Source organism: Marmota marmota, unplaced genomic scaffold (assembly GCF_001458135.2).
Source record: "Marmota marmota marmota unplaced genomic scaffold, marMar, whole genome shotgun sequence".
Taxonomy (NCBI): Eukaryota; Metazoa; Chordata; class Mammalia; order Rodentia; family Sciuridae; genus Marmota; species Marmota marmota.
Genome location: NW_026000130.1, coordinates 2,702,484 through 2,725,880, shown reverse-complemented (window position 1 = coordinate 2,725,880; position 23,397 = coordinate 2,702,484).

Sequence of the window (23,397 nt, the reverse complement as noted above, 5' to 3'; positions counted from 1 at the left end):
TAACCATAAATCAAAAGGAGCGATACTGGTCATCCTTGTCCGTTTTCATTCTTAGGGGAAATGACAGCTATTTTAGCATTAGTCTTGTTAGTTATTTTTTTTTTTACATATACCCTTTATAAATTTGAGAAAACTTCTTTTCATCTTCAGTTAATTGTGATTTTTTTTAAATCATGGACACTGTTGAATTTAAAAAATAAAAAATTATATGAAAAATGGTTTTCATAGTGTTGTGGTCTAGATCTGAGGTGTCCCCCGAGGGTCCTGTGTGAATCAGTGCAAAAACGTTGAGAGGTGAGACGATCCGGTCAGGAGAGCCTCACCCGGTCAGTGCACTGGTCCCCTGGCAGGGGTTAGCTGAGCGGTGACGGCAGGCGGGTGGGGTGTGGCTGGAGGAGGTGGGTCTTGGGGGACGTGCCTTTGAGGTCTATGTTTTGTCATGTCTGGAGCCACTCCCCTCCACCATGCTTTGCCCCCAGGATGCTGTGCCTCACCTCTGCCCCAGGGCAATGGGGTGGCCATCTATGGACTGAGACCTCTGAAACAGTGAGCCCACAAATAAACGTCTCCTCTTGTAACTGTTCTGGTCAGGTCTTTTGGTCACGGCAGTGGACAAGCTGACGAGGACACATAATATCATGCATCATATAGATTGAGTGTAAGTATGAAGGCACTTTCCATCTTGGGGTTAAATCTTACCTGCGATGCATGGTCTCCTCATCTATTGTCACGTTCAACTTGATGGTATTTTGTTAAGGACCCTTGCACCTGTATTCCAAAGGGATAAGGGTCTGCAATATTCTTTTCCTGCATTTTCTTCTCTCTCTCTCTCTCTCTCTCTCTCTCTCTCTCTATATATATATATATATATATATATATATATATATATATATGCTTTTTGGTGGTGCTGGGGATTGAANCATTTAATAGAATGACTTTATCAAATGACATAAAGCTATGAATATTTAAAATAAATTATTCAGCTTCATTTTAGACTTTTAGTTTGTTTATTTAGGTTTTTTAAAATTTGGTGCTGGGGATTGAACCCAGGGCCTTGTGCCTGCGAGGCGAGCACTCTACCAACTGAGCCATACCCCCAGCCCCTCTTTGTCTGTTTTTGAGAGTCATAAAGTGACTTGGCCTATTCTCCCAACCTTTATTTCCTGGTATCATTTTTGACTTCAGCACATAAGAAATCATCAGTGTACCAGCCTTTTTCCTGGAGCTTTCTTTGTGGGCAGATTTTAAATAATAAGTTCAGTTTCTTTAGGATGGATGTGACTATTCAGATTTTGTATTTTTCTTTCTAACACTGTGTTTGGCAATTTGTGTCTTTCAGCTTTCAATGGTTTGATCTAAATGGTGAATTATTGGCACACAGTTTAATAGCATGTAGTTTCCCTGGGATTGAAGGGGCTCCTGGGATGCAGGATTTTCTTCTTTCAACCTGGAACCGTGCTGGGACTTGGTCACCCCCAGGTCAACGCCCCCTTCCCTTCAACGTCTCTGTCCCTCCCTCCCTCCTGGAGGCTGTCTTAGAATACAGGAGGATCTCACTGAGTCTATCCTTCAGAACTGGTAACCCTCCTCTTCTCCTTCCCATGTGGGCATGACATTCACCAGCAGTGCCTGGTTGGGGGCAGCTGGTCTTCCAAATTGCAAATTCACTATGTCCCCACCACGGCAAAAGCTTCGCCTGTGTCTCTGGACCTACACTCAGCACTCTGGACACCCAGAGCGAATCTGCTTATGAATGCTGCCTCTTTTTTTATTCCTATGACAAAGTTGTTTTGAATAAAAATCACATAATCATCAGGGATAATCATTATTTTCTTCATTTGTCCCTTGGTTTTACAATAAATAAGAATAAAAAATAGCTTTACCATTTGAAAATGCTATTTCAATTCAGTAGTCATTAGCCACAGCCGGGCAGGAATACAGCATCTTGTTTCTCATTTGTGGACGCTCAAAACCGTCTGTCCTGTGGCAGTAGAGAGCAGGACAGAGGTCATCAGGGTCAAGGAGGGGCATGGGGCGGAGAGAGGGAGAGGAGGAGGAACAGGCACCAAGTGCAAACGGAGGGTGTGCTCTCCTGTGGTTTGGACTTGGAATGTCCCCAAGGGCTCCTGTGTGGAGGGCTGGTCCCCAGTGCAGCTGCGTTCAGAGCTGGGGCTTTGGGGGAAGTGATTGATCACGAGGGCACTGACCTCATCAATAGGTTAATCCACTGATGGGTTCATCATCGAACGGGCTCTCAAGAGGTGGTGGGAAAGGAGACAGGGCCTCATGGCAGAGTAGGCCTTGGGCGTGCACGGGGAGGGTGCCCCCTGCCGGGCCTTCTCCTCTCCCTCTTTCTGCTTCCTGGATGCTATGGGGCGAGCATCTGTGCTCCACCACGCACTCTTTGCGCGGTGCTTTGCCTTACCACAGGCCTCAGGCCCTGCCAGCCACTTAGAAAAGCCTGTGAAACCATGAGCCATGAGCTATGCCTTTCCTTCTTTACCTTTCCCCCAACCCCAGGTGTTTTGTTATAGCAGCAGAATGCTGACTGATACATACTTCTAATGTTGTATAGCCTACTAGGATTATAGTGATTATTAACAATTTATTATACATTTCAACATGGCTAGAAGAGTTTGAAGGTTCCTGACACCACAGAAATAGTAGTTGAATAGACAGAAATGCAAATGAACCTGATTTCATCATTCCCCACTGTATACATGTTGCAAATGACAATTCTATACCCCATAATTAAGTGCAAATATACGTCAATTTAAAAACAAAAAGAAAATTAAAAATCTTGGGTATAAACCTACAAATGGCATAGCTGGGTCAAATGGTGGTTCCATTCCAAGTTTTCTGAGGAATCGCCCTACCATTTTCCATAATGGTTGCACCAATATGCAGTCCCAAGAGCAATGTATGAGTGAACCTTTCCCCACACGTCCTCACCAACATTTATTGCTGCTTTTATTCTTGATAATTGCCATTCTGACTGGAGTGAGGTGCAATAATCAGCATATTACAGTGATACAGCCACATTGATGTTTATAGCAGCTCAACTCACAATAGCTACACTATGGAACCAACCTAGGTGTCCTTCAACAGATGAATGGATAAAGAAAATGTGGTTTATATACACAATGGAGTATTACTCATCCTTAAAGAAGAATGAAATTATGGCATTTGCTGGTAAATGGATGGAGCTGGAGACTATTGTGCTAAGTGAAATAATCGAATCCCAAAACCAAAGCCCAAATGTCTTCACTGATATGTGGATGCTAATTCACAATGGTGGGGGGGGGGGCTAGGGAAAATAGAGTTATTTGGGATTAGGTAGAGGGGAGTGAATGGAGGGTAGAGGGTATGGGGACAGGAAGGACAGTAGAATGAATTGGACATTATTACCTTATGTAGTGGTGTGATTCTACACCATGTACAACCAAAAGAATGAGAAATATACTCCATTTATATATGATGTGTCAAAATGCATTCTACTGTCATGTATAACTAATTAGAACAAATTACAAGAAGAAAGAGTGATCCTGGCCCAGGAACCCTGTCTGCCTCCCGTATCACTAGGTGATCTCTTCCATAGAAACTCAAGCCATTGGGATGCCATCTACCATAGGCCCTCATGAAGAAGCCAGCGCCATGCTCTCAGATCTCCTCCACTGTGAGTTAAGTAAACCTTTTTGCTTTACAAATTACTCAGCCTGAGGCATTTAGCTGCAGCAATGGAGAAAGGACAAATGCACCCTCTGGGCGAGTGAAGAATCTCGGCCTAAGCCCTTGATCATTCATGTTCCTGGAGGAAAAACAACAGCCACCATGTGCTGCCCGTTTTTGAAAGCATCTCTCTTTTTCCAGAATTGTAGTCCATATGCTTTTTTTATTTTCTGCTTCCAAAGTTCTGATTTTCTTTAAAAATACAATTTCTATAATTCATCCATTTTCCCTGGTTGTCTGCACACACACTCTGTCTTATTGGGATCTATTATATTCCACCTGGAAGCAGGGGTCACCCACCATTGGTTTTTGAATGTTGATTGTATATTCTGGGATCTTATCGAGCTTCTTTATTAGTCCTTAAAACTGATCTCTCAGTTCTCTTGGAAAGCTCCCTTTGATTCCTCTTTTAATGGAGATTTGAATTGCCAATGAAGGTGGAAGTTTTTCAAAAAATTTCCACATATATTTACCAAATCCTGCTAATTTGTCTTTTAATGAGGTGTATTGCACTACAGGCTTTTCTGATGCAGAACCATCCTTGCATTCCTGAGATATCCCTGATCTTCTTCTAATGTATTTTTAATAATATGGCTGAATTTAATTTGCTTCCATCTCACATTTTGCATCTAAGTTTATAAGTGAAGTTTCTTCTACAGATTTCTTTCTTTTTTTTTTCCAAAATATTTTTTAGTTGTTGATGGACCTTTACTTTATTTATTTATATATGGTGCTGAGGATTGAACCCAGGGCCTCACACATGCAAGGCAAGCGCTCCACCACTGAGCCACAACAACCCCAGCCCCTACAGATTTCTTTAGTAATATTCTTTTTACCAGGTTTTGGCACAAAGACTAATCCCAGCTAAATTTGGATTGGGTCCTACCTTTCTTATTCTTCAAATGCCGCATGAATTATTGGATATTTCTGTTCCTTAAAGTTTTGGTGTATCTAGTTCATAAAATCATCAACTCCCAGTTAATGGGGTAGGACGATCAGGAGAGGGGATGATACAGGTTTGATACTATTTTAATGGATATTAGCATATTCAGTTAAACATTTTTTCTTTTGCCAACTTTGGTTATTTTAAGTTTTTTCCCAAATTATGCCTTTTATTTAAATTTCAGATGATTGGTGGTATGCTGCTTGGGGTGCTTGTGAGATAATCGTTCCCCGTCTGAAAACTTACTGGGCTGTGTGTTTGTAAGCCCTCTTCTCACCTCCTTTCTCTCTGTTCTTCCTCTCCACTGTGCCTGCAAGCGCTCTCCTTTTAATCATTCTGAAGGTGCTCTTCTTGTTTATTGACACCACGGTGCTCCAAAACCTTGGGGACAGAGGTTTGGCACTGGCCCTGCTGCTGGTCAGATCTAAGGGGAGGAGTTGGCTGAGACTCTGTTATGGTGACAGGAGTCACCTGCATCATCGGGTCCTTTAGGGCAGGAGGAAGATATTATCCACTCTTTAACCTCCGGTACCCAGTGTGGAGCATGGCCTGAGAGGGGTCCCAGGATGCTTGGCAGCTGGATGAACACATCCACCGGGGTCAAAGGAAATGCAACAATTGAGTAAAAATGCTCACCTTGCAACACTCAGCCTCCGATACACTCGTGGCCACCTCTGCAGCAAACAACCTGACTCTAGTCACGAAGGCAGACTCGGGCTTCTCAGCATTATTGATCTGGGCCCAACTTCCTTCCCCCTTCATCCATTATGGTTTTGGTCTGGAGTTTTCCAGAGCGATTCCAGTTGTTGGACAGGAAATGGATCCACACTAGAAAGACTGGTTTAAAATAGACGACTGAAAACCGGTTTCATCCAGGCCAAGGCCAAACTAGCTAACCCCCCAAATCCATTCCTCCCAACTCCACTGACGTCCACTCAACTAAAATTAACCCTCACAAGCCCACCCATCCCAACCTCCCCACCACATGGCTCAACTCAATTCAAACTGGTTTATTGCACAAAACCATCCCAACCCCAGGAACCAACTCGATACGATGGCCACTTCTCAGCCCAGATAACCCAGGCCGACCCCGTTCAAGCCAGTCCAGGCCACATGATCCCCTGGGCAAGACGTTCCCACCACGCAATTGAACTCCACTCAGAGGATTCAGGGCACCGTGCTGGTGACTCTTCTGATTGAGGAAGGTCGGTTTGGACTCTGTTCCCAGAGAATCCTCTCAAGTGTGTACTTGTTAGTGCTTGAGGCCCTCTTGAAATTGCAGGTGTGAGGACGCTGGAGCTCAGGAAGCAGAACCTTCTGCCGTTCGTCTCCCTTCCCTCCCTGGTCCCCTTGATCCTCACAATGCCCTCTTATTGATGTCATCTGTCCTAGACCCTGAATGCCTAACCGATCTGCCCGTCCCTGGTGTGAATGACCAGAAGATGTTTGAGAAGCTTATTTGATTTTGGAGAGTTGGTGGAATTGTACCCCATGTGGGGACCTGAATGAGGAAGATGCTCAGCAGGACTCACAGAGAGGCCCTGGGGTTGACACTTCCTAATTACCTGCCCTGGAAAAGTCATTTTACCTTTCTGGTGCCCAGTTTCCTTGTTCATAAAGTGAGGAATATTATAAAAACTCTAGGAATAAATATTGAATTGATACATATAAAGCACTTCACCCTGGGTCTGTAATTGTGTATTAATAAACATCTAATTGGACTAGTCCATTTTCTGTGCTATAACAGAGTACCTGAAATCTGGGAGTTTATAAAGAAAAGAGGTCTAGTTTGGCTTACTGTTCTGGAGGTCAGGAAGTTCAAGAGCAGGGTGCTGCATCTGCTTGGCCTCTGATGAAGACCTCATGCTCCTTCAAGCAGAAGGACAAGAGGGCTTGAGAAAAGGCCAGAACATGAGTGGTGGGCTTGACTATGACAGCCCTTTCTTGAGGAATGAATCCAGTTCCCAAGAATCCACAAGAGAAAGTCACAAGGGCTCCACTGTCACAACCCAAACACATTTTTAAGGCCTCAGCACCTTTCCCGACCACTACAATGGGGACTTTCAACATGAGTTTTGGAGGGAACTCACCGTAATCATCCACAACACTACTATAATTTGTTCTCCTGAATTTCCTTTCTCAGTATTTTTTCCATTTGTGGTGTAGGGACAGTAGCTTTTATGAACCAGCATGGAAAAAAATCTCTCTTCTGGACACCCTGTAGAATGATGCACTCCTTTTTCAAGGGCCTCATGATTGAGTAGCCAACATCTTGTTTTCTTTCTTTCTTTTTGTACCGGGGATTGAACCCAGGGACACTCAACCACGGAGCCCCATCCCCAGCTCTATTTTGCATTTTATTTAGAGACAGGGTCTCACTGAGCTGCTTAGGTCCTCATTAAATTGCTGAGGCTGGCTTTGAACTCACGATCCTCCTGCCTCAGCCTCCCGAGCGGCTGGGATGACAGGTGTGCGTCACACTCTTGGCTTCAACATCTGTTTTCTATTTCACTACGATTCTTTACTTCAAATGAGCCTGAGCCTGGTTGATCTGGAGAAGTGTGATTTTATACAATTCATTAATCAGGGTTGAATGCTTGATGATAACCACAACCATTAGACACCTACTGTTTTCCTGGCCTTCCCTGGTCTCTCTGGTCTCTTGTCTCACTACGTGGGGACTTGAGACCTGATCCCCAGTCCTATGTCCCCCATTAAACTGGTCTGGGAGGTGGGTGCACTGGCTGGTGCTGGAGTGGCCCTGGGGATGGGGTCTTATGAAGTCTGTGGAACCAGACAGAACTGCCCCCACCCAGGCCGAGGTGCGACTCTCACCATCCCAACACACACCAAGGGGGTAGTTTGCTCTTGCTATGTAGTGCCTCTCCGAAACCATTCTCCCCATCCCTGCAGCATCCCTTGTGGTCCTTATTCCTGCCAAACTCACACCAACCCCTTGAGCTGCTCACTAATCTCATCTTCCATTTTAACAGTGAGGAACATTGGGGCTCAGAGAGGTTCAGTGTCTTGCCTGTTGTTACGCAGCCTGTGAGTGGCTCAACCAGGATTTGAACCCGGTCTGACCCGAAGGTTTAGATACACCACGAACTGGTGCCAAAAGAGAAAGAGAAGAAAGAGTATCTTGAGAAGACTTTCTTTGCTCTGTGGAGATCCATAAGAAAGGAAAAAGCAGGCACCTTCCCGGCTAAGATGAGCTAAGGGAGGTCACACCAGACTCAGGAGAAGGACACGATGACTCCTTGGGTCCTTCCCCGTCTCTGAGACTCTATTTTCAGTGCTGTCCCTGGCAAGACAGAGGCAGCCTTGCCAGCCGGGCACGGGGTCCATCTGGCTGTCAGTGCAGCGTTATTTATGCTGCCCGACCCACGGCCAGGCTGCGGTGAAGAAGAGGTCAGCCCTGGCTCCTCGGCCCGGAGCCCTTGACTCGGGAGCCAGCTGTCCTGCAGACGGAGCTCGGCAACCGCGGCTCAGACATGAGCCTCAATCCAGGGACCTTGGCTGCTGTTCCTGCCAGAGGCATCCTGGCATCCAGCGAGATGGCTTTGTCCAAGCTGATCCCACAGGGCCATTCATGTAAGTGACAGCCGTGAGGCTGGCCTAGCAGTTCCAACGAGGGAATGTGTGTCTCTTGTTGTGGAACGTGGAATCAGGCGAGCACGTTCACCCACGTCCGTTAGTTTGTTGTGTCCGTCTGTCGTCTGTTACTGTAACAAAATACCTGAGTTTGGGCGTTTTATAAAGAAGAGGTTCTCCTAGCTCACAGTTCCAGAGATCCAGGGGCTGGCAGACTGGTGGTGCCAAGTCAGAGGGAGGACTCTTGGCAATGGCATCCTGGTGCAAGAGAGATCACACAGTGAGACGGACAGCCAGGGAGAGACAGGGAGGCCAGGCTCAGCAGCCATCTCCAGCCTCGCCAGACACAGTCCAGGATCTTTTACTGATTGCAGCTCCCCCACCAAGATGCGGTTCCTCTGCTTTTTGGTGTAATTGCATTCGATGCTTATTTTTCTGGGCCATGCTGGGGTGTCCTGTCACATTGAAAGATTTCCATTTTGACCTCTCCAGGCAGAGGTCAGCATGCAATCATATACCCCAGCGTTTATTGAGTGCTTACTACGTGCCAGGTGTGGACAAGAAGAGGCCCAGTTCTTAATTTCACAGAGCTTATAGTCTAGTCAGAAAGAGAGAGATTATAATCAAACACATGCACAATTGAGCATCTGTTTAGGAATTTAAATGAACACCTTTGATGAAAACAGTTTCTAGGATCTGACAATGGATGGGTGCATCAGAAACAGGAAGTGATACTGGAGCCTCAGGACCAGTCAGCCAGATAACTGAGGAGTAGGGAGAACAGCACGTGCAAAGGCCCTGTGGTGGGACCAATGGCAACAGCAGCCACTCCACCCAGCCTGTCCCAGATGGCCCCCGTTGTCCTGGCTCGCCTTGCTCTTTCCAATGTGGCCTGATTTGGGAGGTGAATTCCATTATTACTCATGGGTGGTGGTCTGTAGAAAAGAACCCCCAGTGGTCAAAGGGCAGAGAGAAGAGGGCCAGACCGGAGAGGGTGGCAGTGGCTGGACCCAGAGTGAGAAGCCTTCGGAAGGTTTCAGGGCAGGCTGCCGGGATCTAGTTTGCTTTCTAGAAAGCCTTCCTCCCCTGTCTTCTGTTCTTCCTCCTGTGAGGACTTCACCTACTTATTATGGGTTGAGCTTCAGGCTGGATGATGGAACCTCCCCATGCCTTTCTCTTTCTGCTGCTGAGTCTGGGGGCCCAGAACCCTCCTGAAGCCAGAGCCACAGCAGAGCTCCCTCAACATGGGCCAGGAAGATTTTTACCTCCCCCTGCACGAACCAATTTGGAATCTCATCGGGTAGTTAATGTGAACAAGAAATTCACTTCTGTATCTGAGCCACTCTAAGGGCCTTGGAAATATTCAGTAGGCAAATACTAGCTCCTGTGCCTTGAGCGGTGGCCTGCAGGGCTCTGGTATGTACACACCATTAAATGCGATCTTTCAATAGAAAAGGCAACAAAGGTTCAGAGAGGTGAAGCCACTTTCCCAAGGCAACACAGCGCACGAGCACTGGGATTTGAGCCTAGGAATATTCAACTGCAAAGTCAAAGCTCTGGAAATACCAACCAGGGACCGTGTAGGCGGACCTTCACAGAAGGACCTGGGCAGAGCGTCACAGAAGCAGATACTGGCGCAGGGGAGCGGGTGGGAAAACCGGGGCGCCCCGCACCTGCCGCCGCAGCCCCGGCCCCTCCGCCCCATCAAGCACCGTCTCAGACGGGAGCAGTGGTATTTCTTCCCCCGCCTGCCGCTTGGCAGGTTCTTCGAAGAGAAATGCTCTTAGATTCATTTAAAAGTCTAAGCAGGGACGGCACAAATTATTAGCGTTTGAAATATTTATAAAGTCTCTTGTTTGCCATGGCACCGGGGGACAGACCGCAAATAAAAGTGAACTGCGGATGCGCCCCGCGCCCAGAGATGGAGAGGGGCGAGGCTGCTGTGTGCGCGGCCGCCCCTTCCCCAGGCCTGCTGAGCCGGTGACTTGTCATCCCCAGGACGCCCAAGCCACTTCCTGAGCGCCACACCTCCACCCGCCAGCTGAGCACGCGACCCTCAGGCGCGGGGTGCGGGAAATCACAGACGGGGACCACGGGGACCAGCTGGGCCGGGGGCGTGGGGCCTCTGCTTTGCGAACTCCCCGCTAGTCTAACATTGTTTCCAAATTAAAAATCTCACCCACGCCAATGTCTGGCATGGGAAGCTGCAAGAGAAGGTGGGAAAAAATTGCTGTTGTCACTTGATGGTTGGAACCCGGAGACCCACAGCGCCAGGACCGAAGTCTCTCGGTGGATCCGTGACAAGAACAGGATGGGTGTGACTCCCAACCGGACCTTGATGGACCTCAGTCTTCTGGCTCTTCACAGGCTGACAGCGTAGGAGAAAGCCATTCTGGGCTGGGGTTCCTGCGGGCTGCACGTGGGTGGCATGCGTGCATTCCTTTGCTCCTCCCTGGGCTCATTTGCTAAATCAACACAATACTATACTGTGCCCAGAAGATGCAGCAGCAGATTCCAACCTTTCTTGAGCTAGTAAAAGATGTGGGTTTGCTTGAAGTCCCATAAGGAGCTTTGGAGTGTGGACAGAGGTGTCACTCTCTAGAGCAAAGAGACTGTCCAGGCACAGTGTTGCACGCCTGTCTTCCCAGCGGCTGGGGAGGCTGAGGCAGGAGGATCGCGAGTTCAAAGCCTCAGCAAAAGCGAGATGCTAAGCAACTCAGTGAGACCCTGTCTCTAAATAAAATACAGAATAGGGTTGGTGATGGGGCTCAGTGGTAGTATGCCCCTGAGTTCAATCCTAGTAACCTCCCCACCAAAAAAACCCCAAACCTGGCCTTTAGTCTTTTTTGTGTGTGGTGCTGAGGATGGTTCCCAGAGCATTGTGCAAGCTAGGCAATCTCTCTGCCACCGAGCCACACCCCTGCTCATCCTTCAGTACTCCTGTTTTAGTGGCCTCGGGCGCCCTGGGGTGGGACAGGCCCTTGTACCGTCTCTAGGTGCGGTGTCTGTGGTCGGGCGATTCTTCACGATGGCGTTGGCAACCGACATTCATAGCAGCCGGGCTGGGGTGGGTGCGTTGGCCTCCCCAGGGACCCCTGGGTGAGGTACGAATAGCAGCTCCACTACAGGGACCTGGAGGGACTGGGCTGTTTGGTTGCAGCTCCTACCAGTCACTCCTGAAGGTGATTCCCGGCTATGGCGGGGAGGGGTCAGCTCCCAACCCTTCCTCTGCCCGGCCTTGGAGAGCTCCAGTGGAGGGCAGAGCCCACCGGCCATGCGGCCCCTGCCTGGAGAACAGAGGCAGGACCACTGTGCCTGGAAATGGGAAGTGATAAGAAAGGGTGAGCGTGGGGGACGCCAGGGTCATCTGGGACAGGTGACCTGAGTGGACGGGGGAAGCTGTCGGAAGCTGAGGGTCTGCGGGCGGCCAATCCAGAGCAAGGAAGTCACTGTCTCCTGCAAGTTGCAGCTGTGCCCTAGGCACACACGAGTGGGGACAGAGTGTCTGACAGAGCCCTCAGGTGAAGGGTGTGGCTGGCCTGCAGCCCCGGGGCCTGGTCCCTCTGTTGAGGCCTCATTCACCCTCCAGGTGTTTAATGAGGGTCTATTTTGTGCCATGCGGGGAGCTCAGGAAACAGGACAGGTGCAGAAAACAAAGACTCTGTCACCCCGCAGAGCTGACGACCCAAGCGAGTGTGTAGGGTGGGGTGACAAAGTCACAGGACAGTCCCCACGCAGACCCATCACAGAGGAAGCCGACGGGTGCAGAATGGAGGGCGCCGGATGGCGGGGGGGCACATTATTGTTATTACTTTTAATCGACACACAGTGATGGTTCTGTTGATGGGGGACGGTGTGACATTTCCCGACGTGTTACAGCGCATAATGACCGGGTCGTTAAGAGTCTCCAACATGTCACTTCTTTGTGCTGGGAACACTCTTGTCCCCTCCTGGAGCTGTTTTGAAGGGGAGGGTGGCTTAGCTGCAGTGCCCTGCTGGGCTGTGGGACCCCAGAGCTTGTTCCTGCCTGTTTTGGTTCCAGACCACCTTCCCTCTGTCCCCCGTGAGGGTGGGCACGGGAACACTTGGATCGTCCCTGCTTTGCAGATGAGGACACGCAGGCTTGAGAGGTTGGGACACTGGCCAGGGCATGTTCAGTGACGAGGTCCTCCAGATGGACCCCAAGTCCGTCTTCCTGGTGGCTTCTGAACCTCCAGCCAGCACGGGGGGCGGGGCCTCCTTTCTTCTTCCCCGGTCCCCATTGTGTGATTTGGAGACCATGGCCCTGGCCCTCCTTTGTCCCCACCCACACTCCGCTGGGTATGCACTGGCCCTGAAAAGACCCATAGATTTGGGGACACTATGGCCTTGGCAGCTGTCAGGGCGCAGGAGGGTGTAGCAACCACGGGGACAGGGAGACCTGTCCCGGGCCACCCAGGACTCACTCACCACGAACCTCGAGTGAGTGACGTCACCTCTCGAGCCTCAGTTTCCTCCTGTCACAGGCCAACACTCATTGCCTTAGCTCCTGGAATCGAGGGGGATTAAGCGAGCGGATGCTTGTGTGGGAGACTTGGCACCGAGCCCAACCCAGGGCACCCTTTGGGCTCTGGGTGGCCGCTGCCTGAGTCCCCTGTGCACTTCTCCAGGGTCCAAAGGACAAAGGGAACACAGGGACCCGCAGCACCGGCCCTCAAGGTCCTCAGCCCCAGAGCAACCCTGAGTCAGGGCCACGGGTGGAACTTGGTGACCCGGGGTCCAGACTGCCAGCGCCCAGGAGGGGACCAGCCAGGCAGCCGCCTCCAGCCCCCGAAGAACCCATGCAGTGGCCATCGCAGGGGCCAACTCGCTGTGACCTTAAACCTGAGAGCTCCTGCCCACATCTGCAGCTAAATAAACCAAGTAAATCACGCTGGCAGACAGATAATTAAATAATTATCAGGCACTTAATAACAAGGAGTGGGTGTTCTGAATTACCATATTAGACAGTGTCTTTGAGGACTAATTGTTGCATTACATCAGAGCCTCTCATTCATTATTCTTGTCATTTCGGGTGATAATTTGCACTTTAGGAGACAGCGACAATTTTAGCAGGCAATTAGAGACGTGTCAGGCCTGGCCCCGTGAGTTACTGTCACAATTATGGCCTTTTTCCACTGTCCTCATTTGCAGACGTGTCGTTAAGGGGATTTGGGTAATTCTAGGCCTGGGCAAAACAACCAGCCCACGGGATGGTTCAGGGGCGAGGACGTGGCGGTCACCCGAGTCGGGAGAAAGCTGGATGTCGGCCAGGGAGCCGAGGGGCAGGGCTAGGGCCCCTCCAGCGCTGCTGGGCTTCTCCCCGGGTGTCAGAAGCACATCTGGGACCCAAATGAGGTCCTGGCTGGCGGAGGGCTCTCGGCTTGGCCTGGGTCCTTTAACGACGTTGGGGTCTTTGCAAGAGGCTCCGGGAGGCAGGAGGTGGGGGAGAAGAGGGGGGAGGAAGAGAGCAGGGCGGAAAGGCAGCCGTGGCCGCCGCGTCTGGGAACCTTCTGTAGTTTGGGAAGCGTGAGCATCTTGGGACCAGGGAGGGCCCGACCGACTCCGGGTTCGCTGATTCCTACAGCCAACCTGTCCCGATTCCGCCTCGCAGCCCCCCCGTCCGCCTGCCTTCCTCAGGTCCCCTCTCTCCAGGACACTATTTACCTACCCTAAGACAACCCAGGCCCAGGTGACTGGGGACCCTGCTACAGCCCAGAGTTCCCTGGAATCATTCAACCAGTCCTGAATCTATCCACCTACCCCACCCCTAACTTCCCACAAAACCCGTCAAACCTCTGGCCTGTGCTTGCTGCCGGCCACTGGCCGGTGTGGCCCTGCCTGTCCCCTGCCTGTCCCCCTGCCTGCTGTGGCATGGAGCAGCTCCGCCCCTCCTGCAGTGTGAGCACAGGGCTGTCATTTGAGTGTCATTTCTTTCTTTCTTTTTTTTTTTATTTTTTGGTGGTGCGGGGAATTGAACCCAGGGCCTTGGGCCTGTGAGGGAGGTGGCTCTCAATCTGCTGGCCTTAGTGTCCCTGAATAAAAACCAAATCTGGGCTGTGGGCTGTGTCACATGCCTGTTATCCCAGAGGCTCAGGAGGCTGAGGCAGGAGGATCGTGAGTTCAAAGCCAGCCTCAGCCACAGCGAGGCCCTAAGCAGCTCAGTGAGACCCTGTCTCTCAATAAAACACAAACTAGGGCTGGGACGGGGCTCCGTGGTGGAGGGCCCCGAGTTCAATCCCTGGTTAAAAAAAATCCTGGGTATAGTTTAAAACAGAAAAGACTAGAGAAGGAAAAAAGAGAAGAAGGAGAGAGGAAGGAGAGGAAGGACGAGAAAAAGAAGAAGGGGTTGAAAGAGTGAGAAGACTGAAGCGAAGAGGGAGGAGGAGAGAGAGAGAGAGAGAGAGGGAGAGAGGGAGGGAGAGAGAGAGGGAGGGAGAGAGAGAGGGAGGGAGAGAGAAGTCAGGGTGGAAAGGAGGAGAGAGGGAGAGAGAAGGAAGGGGGGAGGAGCCATGGACCCTGCCTCTGAAGGTCGAGCTGCACACCAACCACGGCTTCAGCCCCTGGCTTGGTTTCCTTTCAGGGAAGTCCAGCGTCACTTGGCCTTGACCCGGACGACGGGAGAGCAGACACCATGAGTCAGTGACTCCGAGAGGGCCCTCCCGAAATGAATCTGACAGGCCACAAGACAAGAAGCAAGAAAAATAAACCTCCATTAACACAGTCCAGGCCCCACGGGGGGCGGATGGCAAGCCCACCCTGCCACGGCACACTCCGACCTCGCCGTGTGACAGGAAGACCTTCCTGGGGCCCCTGAGACCTCATCCCCTGGGTTAGCCTTCCCAAGAGTCCCCGGCTCTGGATGCCTGGATCCAGGAGGGCAGGAGCTGCTATGGTGCCTATGGAACCAGGGACCCTGGGGAAGCCACGGTCGGTGCCTAGGAGACTGGGTTTGGAGTCTCAGGGCAGCTGCCTGTCTGCTCTGTGACCTTGGGCAGGTCGAATCCCCGAAGTCTTCAGTTTCTTATTTCAAATTTGAGTAGTCATGGGGCGCAGTGGGTGCACGCCTGCCACTCCAGTGGCTCAGGAGGCTGAGGCAGGAGGATCTCGAGTTCAAAACCAGCTTCCGCAACAGTGAGGTGCTAAGCAACTCAGTGAGACTCTGTCTCTAAATAAAATACAGAATAGGGCTGGGGATGGGGCTCAGTGATCCAGTGCCCTGAGTTCAATTTTTTTTTTTTTTTTTTGAGTAGTCACAGCTGAGCTTTAGCAAAAAGTCTGTGAAGAATTCAGCAGGGTGTGCGGAGCTGGTGCTCGTTGGTAAGTGCGGGCCGCTGTTCTTATACTTCAAATTTGAAATACTGTTTGGCTGTCTGTCCGTCTGTGGCTTTGGTCTAGACCCACCACCTCCTTGGTCCTACTGGGTGAGGAGATGATTCTGGCCTTTGGCCTGGTGCCCCCTGGGCTTGGACTGGCCCTTCCCTCTGACGGCTAGGATCCTGCCTGGACCACACCCATCCTGCTGCCCAGCCCCACACCCAGGTCCACTGGGAATCAGAAACAAGGTGCATCCACAGCGTGAAGGCTCATTGCTGCTTGCCAGGCTCTGTGTGGACCACCGGACGTCCATCTTTTCATTTAAGTCTCCCGGGGCCTCTCAGGGGCCTGGGGTTAGGATAATCATTCCCATTTTACGGATGTGGAAACTGAGGCTGAGGAGTGGGGTACGTTCCCAGGGTGAAGCAGCCCCTTGACTCATGACCATTTTGCCATCCTCATCCCCTGGGCTGCCACCCAACAGGACAGTGGCTCTGGAGATGTGGCTAGGGACCGGTTCCTGCCCTTGGTGTTGACCTCACCTGGCAAAGTGTGCTGTCTTCAAATATTTAAAGAATGATATTTGGAGTAAAACGCTAACCATTGACAGGTGACGGAGACTTCGGGGACACATCTTAAGGAGATACCCACACAGATACGTACACACTCATCTGCCTGCATCAGCTCCATGGAGTTCATTAAGTTAAAACCACAGTAAATCTGAGGGGCTCAGATGACCACGGTGGTCAAAACCGCAGGAAATATCGTATGTTGAAAAAGAATAAATCCAGCCAATTACAGATTTATGTGGACACCGGCACAGTTTCCAGAGTTTTACAATAATCGTGGATCAATCAGCGTTTTTATGACAAAAGTATCATTTTCATGTGTTTTAGTCGCACCTAAAAGTTTCCTCGTTTTGCTTAATTCCCAGAAGGCGATCCCGTAAATCTTTCTCTCCGCGATATTAAGTAGATAATAAGATGCCACGGAAGATTTGCTTATGGTTTCAACCACAGTTGTGAATGATTTATAATTAGGGCCAAATCTAAGACAAAACATGATTAAAGTCAGAACCTGCTGTAAATTGGCCGGGTCTGCTCGGCCCTTCAGCAATTTGTCGGGGTTTGAAGATAGTGATCTTTTTTTTTTTTTCCTAGTGGTATTCAAAGGACCAGCTGACACCGTGGGGAGACACTTAGGATGAAGGGGATGCTGTGGAGATCACAGGGGTGTCCCTGGTGGCCCTGGCCAAGGGGACAGACAGGCCCCACTCCACGTCCTGTCAAAGGCAAACCCCTCAGCCCAGCTCACCCGGCAGCCCATCTGCCTGCAGTTCTTGGCTGAAGAAGTCCCGTGCAGAGGCCCGACCTTTAGAGGGTCACTGAGGCAGCATGTGCTTACTGAGCACCTACTATGTGCAGGGCACTAGGGACATAGCAGTTAGCGATGAGGTGAATGTCCTTGCTCTGTGGAGTGCAGTGCAGGGGGGACAAGAGGCCTCTCCCAGGGAGGAAGTTCTGGGGGGGACGCAGGAGAGGGTGGGAAGGAGGCTCTTGTGGGGGCCCAGAGGATGCTGGGGGGGGTGGCAGGGAAGTGGGAGGGGGCAAAGGGGCAGTGGGAGGGTCTATTTAAAATAGGGGATTCTGGGAGCCTTCTGCAGGAAGCGGCATCTCGTAAGAGTTGTGGACGCAGGTTGAGCCAGGGGCTGTCTGGGGAGGAGAGACTGGTCCACGCCAACACTACAGGAAGAGTGACCTCAGCACGTGGGAGCATCAGTGAGGAGCCCCACAGGACAGTGGCTCTGGAGATGGTACAGAGTGAGCCAGGGCGGGCAGGAGGAGGGTGGGTCCCAGCCAGGACACACCTTTCCCAGTCATGGGGGCCCTTGGGAGCCTTGAGCTGGACTGTGACATTTCCCAGGTAGTGGGCTGGCTGCTGTGTGCTGATCCTCCTGTAGGGGGCAGGAGAGAGCCGGGAGGCCTCCTGCCATCCAGGTGGGAAAGGAAGAGGCTGCGACCCTGGGCTGTGGTGGGGGGGAGACCAAAGCCCTTGACGTAGGTTTTGTAGCCTGAGTTGCAAGGACCTGCTGACAAACTGGGTATTGGGTGTGACAAAGGGAAAGAGCCAAAGGTCGAGTCCTAGATTTGGCACCCAAGCAACTGGTTGGACCAGGATGCAGGAGACAGAGGTGGTGAGGACAGAGAAGGGACGGGGGTCATCCAGGGCGGGTGATGGGCAGGTGCAGTTTGAGGCACCCGGGGTCCATCTGGACAGAGATGGCGAGGGGTCGTGAGCATGCGAATCTGGGGCAGGGAGAGAGGTCAGGGCGGGAGAGGAGTCACCAGCCCATGGCAGAGGCCTCTGCAGGGTCATCTGCTGCGGAGCCCTGGACCCTGCAACCCTTGGGCACTGGAGGAGGGAGGAGCTCCCGACCAGGGCTGTCCCTGACTCAGGCCATCCAAGAACTCGGGCTGTCTTAGGAGGAAACAAAACAAAACAGAGCAGCCCAACGTGGCTGCCCTCCTCAGCCATCCCGTACTGACCAGGTCCAGGGGACGAGCCGTGGAACCCACCCTTGGGTCTGGGAATGTGGTGGTCACTGGTGACTTTGACATCTGCAGTTCCGACTTCTCAGACTTGTCCACGTCGTCCACCCTGAGAGACAGAGCAAGACATCCAGATTGCTCACTTCCTTGGTGACACATCTTGGTGACATGTCTTGGTGGCATGGCATTTTGGCTGTCTTGGGCAAGAGGTCCTGAGGGAAGGACGGCTCACACCAAGGACAGGCTTCTTCTGACCCAACTGGCTAAATTCTTCGTCTTCCAGCACTCCATTCCTCTCCCCTTCTTTGCTTTGGCCACCCGTTGCCTAGCAACGGCACAGGGACCGTGTTTTTATGTGCCAAGTTTTCCTTTGACATCATCTTATTTCATTTCTCAGTTTCCCTTTGCTCGGCTGACCCTCTCCATTTTATTTTAATCCTCTTCTGATGTGTCCATTCCTCTCTAACGTGTGTGGTCACTGCAGACCTCTTTGGAACCGCATGGGGGAGGGTAAGTAACATGACAAATGCCAGGCGTTATGACTGTTCCATAAGATACCCCTGGGCCTTGATGAAGAACCTGAATGTGTACAAAGGAGAGAAAAGAGATCTGGGCATGGAGCCAGGAGATATTTATTCTAGTCTAGCTCTGCCACTAAGTTGCTGTGTGACCCTGACGAATAGGTTTCCCTCTCTGATCCTCAGCTTGTCTGACTATCCTCTGCAGGAGTTTTACTGGCTTGGGGTTAGCAAACACCAGGCACATGTGCCCTGGCCACCACCCAGTTCCACAGCAGACATCACTAATCAAGAAAACACTCTTAAGCACTGTGCTTAATGAAGACCCCAGAATCCTTCTTAACACAAGTCACGGCCCCCCATTAATAGGAAATGGCATGCCAGGGTAGGCCTTCTCATGTGTGGCAGGACTGAATAATATCTTAGGGTGGGGTTGATTGCTGTTGGTAAACTAGGATTACCGTGGCACCTGTAGGAGTTTTCTGGTGTCCCTGAGATAAAATTCCAAAGCAAAGAGGGGTTGGGAAGGCATTGTGGGAAGACTCTCCTAATTATAAAACAGACCATATACATCCCAGCATTCGTCATTCATCAAGAACGACATCCTGGCTGTGTCTTCTATCTATTTAAGCTGAGTCTGGGGCGTCCGGATATAAATCTCAGTGCATATGAAAGTCTGAGTGCTCATTCTCAGGGAGAGTGATTTGTCTTCTATTGAGCAAACAAACTCATTTAATTTCTACCATCTTTAAAACATTTTTATTGTGGTTTTCTTCTGAAGTAGAAATTAAGACATAATCTAATATTTCTGTTTAAATCATACTTCATAAAACCTAGAGGGGTAAAAAAGGAAAGCCCGTAGAGAAACTGGGAAATTAATTTTTAATTAATTGATTGATTAAAAAGAACTCCCTGTCACTGAGTATAATTAGGTGCATCTATGTCTGAGTTCCTGGTCCAGGGCTAAAACTGTGATCCACCTGGTACTGAGACCTTTCTAATCCACTGACCTTTACGAGGTAGCTAATTTGATTATTTTCACGTTATCACTTAGAAAACTGAGGCTCAGAGGGGTTAAGAGGGCCAGATTAAAGTGCTTTCCAAAATTGTCTTCCGTAATTTTTTTTTTTTTTTTGTACTGGGGATTGAGCCCAGGTCACTTAACCACTGAGCCACATCCCCAGGACTTTTTAATATTTTATTTAGAGACAGAGTCTCACTAAGTTGCTGAGGCTGGCTTTGAACTCTCGATCCTCCTGCCCCAGCCTCCCGAGCTGCTGGGATGACAGGCGTGGGCCACCGCACCTGGCTTCAGTGATATTTCGGATGTGATAACATTCTCACCTTGGAATTCTTCCAACAAGCCTGGTTTTCTACCCTGGTTCTGGAAATTCCAGTGAGACATGGATGGCCTGGAGAGCTTCCGTGGATGGTTTTTCTGCCAGAGAAAGGGCGATATTTTCACCCCTTTGCTCATTCAGTCCCTTTCCACCTTAGGATACCCCTTTCTCAGATGAGAATACAAAGGCTGGGGAACTGAAGCCGGGCCAGTATCATAGATTTGAACCCAGGTGTGACTCCATATTCCTTCTCCCAGATCAACAGCCTGTCTGCAAGACCGGTCCTCAGGATTATGCACAAATACAGGTCCCTCAATTTCAAAACTAAAAAAACAAGGAAAGACATGCTTTTTGAATTTTCCAAACAGGGATCCTTTTTACAGTTCAGCTGCCAGGAGGCCTGGGAGGAGGGAGGGGGATTTGGCCAGGGGGAAGATGGGCCTCAGAAGGCTGTTTGCACCTGGGGATCTTGGTCTTCTGCAGCCCGGGAGAAGGGTGGCACCAGGCTCTGTGGCCAGAGACGTCTCTTGGGATCTACTCAATGCCAGGCACTATGGGTGATAGATATTTCCTGAATGAACAACCGACGCTGTCCTGTTTGTTCCCACTCCGAGCTGTCAGAATAAATTCTAGCAAGTACGTGATACGCTGCGTCTTTCAAAACCCCCGTTTACAGCATCAAGCCTCAACACAGCCGCCCAGCCCCCCAGCTCCAGAGGCACTCGGCGCCTCCCCCCAGTCTGCCTTTGGAGCGCCGTCCGGGATCCTGGTGGCAGGAACGGGCTGACAACACAATCCCTCCCTGATTCCTGGGAAAGCCTTTATTTAGCTTTGTTCTGTACTTGAAAGTGAGCAGGCCACGCACAAGACTGCCAAAAAACGGCTCTGCGGCTCTGCTCTTTGGTGGTGCCTTTTTGGGGAAAGGGATGTTTAGCAGAAAGGCCCAGGCTGGGTGGAAGCCACTCATGGGGACCAGGGAGCCTGCACCTGCACCATCCCTGCTGCATGGGCCTGGGTCTGCCATTGCTGCTCGTGGCACTGGGAGGCTGGATGAAAGGCATGTGTGCAGCTGAGGTCTTGTCTAGGTCAGATGTAAACACGATTAAAATTCAGGTGCAGGGACCACACTTCAGTGCTCAAGAGCTACGTGTGGCTAGAACATTCCAGAAAGATCTAGAACATTCCAGAACATTCTACAGGTCAGTTCTGTCTTAGAGCGGGAAGCCACCCTCTTGCTCTCCAGTGTCATGGAGACCTGTGAGTCTCCTGTGCTTCTCCCCAGCCTCCTTCCCTCCAGCCATCCATTTCTTCCTCCTCTCTCTCTGTCTCTGCCAATGTCGGCCTGCCCCTTGTTGAACTTGGACTCTGGCTTGAGGGGCCTGCAGCTGAGGTCTTGTCCAGGTCAAAAATGCACCTTTGGGAATAAGTTCACAAAAATGGACCTTGGAGCCAGCTGGATGTACCCTTGCTGGGCTGATCACACGAAAAACGCCCAGCCCAGGCCCTTTCCTGGAGAAAGAAGAGAGGGCATTGCCTTTGCGACCTCGGAGGTGGGTGGGGAGAGGGTGATCCAAGGTGGTCCGAGAAGAAAGACTCAACGAAAAATTGCATCCACTTTCCCCAGGATGGTTTTTTTTTTTTTGGTTCTAGAAGCAGCCAAAATAAAACGGGGGGCGGGGCGGGAGAAGCGGCCTTGATTTGGGAGCAGCGCGGGAATCGAGCTCGGGTGTCAACGGGCTGAAATGCTGCCTTCTCCCGCGCTCCGGGGTGGGCGACAGCTCCCGCGTCCCCACGTCCCCACGAGGGTGCGCCGAGACGCGGCCCGGAGCGGATTTCTGGGTGGGAGGGGGGGCGGGCGGGAGGGCCACATTAGGCGGTGGCAAGTTAATTGGAGTTCAGGAGTCCAGCCCGCGCGGCTGGGAGAGGCTGGATTTGCATAAAGCCCATTTACATAATGCTCCTCGCAAATTGTGCAGCCAGAAGGCGGCGGGGCTGGCGGGGAGGGAGCGGGGGCGGGAGGCGCCCGAGGCGCAGGCAGCCAAGGGGGGAGGGCCAGGCCGAGGACGGGGAGCCCCTCGCCTCCACCCTCTCTGTGTCCCCAGCACTGCCCACCCCAGGGCGGCCTCACCCAGGCCCCCAGCCCACCCTGCCCGCCACCATCCTGCCTTCCCCAGCGGAGATGCCCCAGCTGCGCCTGGAGCAGTGTTCTCCCCTACTCAAGAGCTTTCTGTGGCTCTCTCCTGCCGGGGACCAGCCCTTAGCTGACTGACCTAGTGACCCACAAGGGGGAGGGCTGGTCCCTTCCACCCTCCTGACCCCTTCTTCCCTCCAGTGGGAAGCTCAGTCCTATGGAATGACTCTTGCAACCCTGCTCTGGCTTTGCTCCCTCTGTCACCTCCTTTGTGGCACCCCCTGCTCCATGGATCCAAATGCCCTGCTCCCCGGGGGGCACTTTCAGATGTCCCTGTGCCCCCCTCAGGTGGACTGCAAGCCAAGCCCCCTTTCTTGGGCGGGGAGCCTGCTCCATCTGTACTCCAGGCCCTTGAACCCTGTGTCACAGTGGCTCTGGGACAGTCTCTTTCCCCAGTCAGACTGTGAGTCCCCCAGGAAGAGACGTGCCTGACCCATCTCTGTGCCTAGCTGGGCAGAGTAGGTTGGCAAACAGTAGGTTCCTCCCATAGATGTGAAGGGAATGCGGGAACCACGCAGGTGGAGTCAGCCGGAGTTTGAGAGGAGGACCCTGGGGCCACAGTGAGCCCCACTAGCTCTTGGGCTCTCTGGGGCCTTTCTCCAAGTTGATGGTCAACCAGGCCCGTGTTGGAATCTCAGGGAAGCTCTGAGCTGTTCCTCCCCTGGGATGCTAAAACAGACTAAAGGGGAAAGGGCCCAGGGCACCCAGGCTGGGCGGAGAGGCCACAGAGGACAGTGGGGGCAGCGGGGACTGCAGTGGGCTCTATGCAGAAGCCAGCAGTACATGCTGTGGCTCAAATTCTGAGCTGAAGGGGCTGAGATTTATCTGGTGGATTTTTGTGACCTCTGAAGATTTGTCATTAAAGAGGGGAAAGAAAAATGGTGCATCTATTGAGCACCTATGGTATGCCACTAAACTGGTGGTTTCCCTCAAGAACCAGGCCTGGCAGGTAGATGGTATTTCCTGTAAATAGCAGGTTGGGAGAGGGGACACTGGAGTCACCTCCCTGAGATCTCAGCAGGATGGAGATTTGCAGGGCTTTGGACCCTCATTTCCAAACCCTGAAGGGTTCTTGAAACTCATCTACTGATGTTTTGACCAGAGTAGAACTGGGAAGGGGAGAGAGGGGAGAGGCAGAGAAAGAGGAAGAGACAAAGACAGTGGGGGGGCAGGCAGACATGGGGGGCGGTGGAGAGGG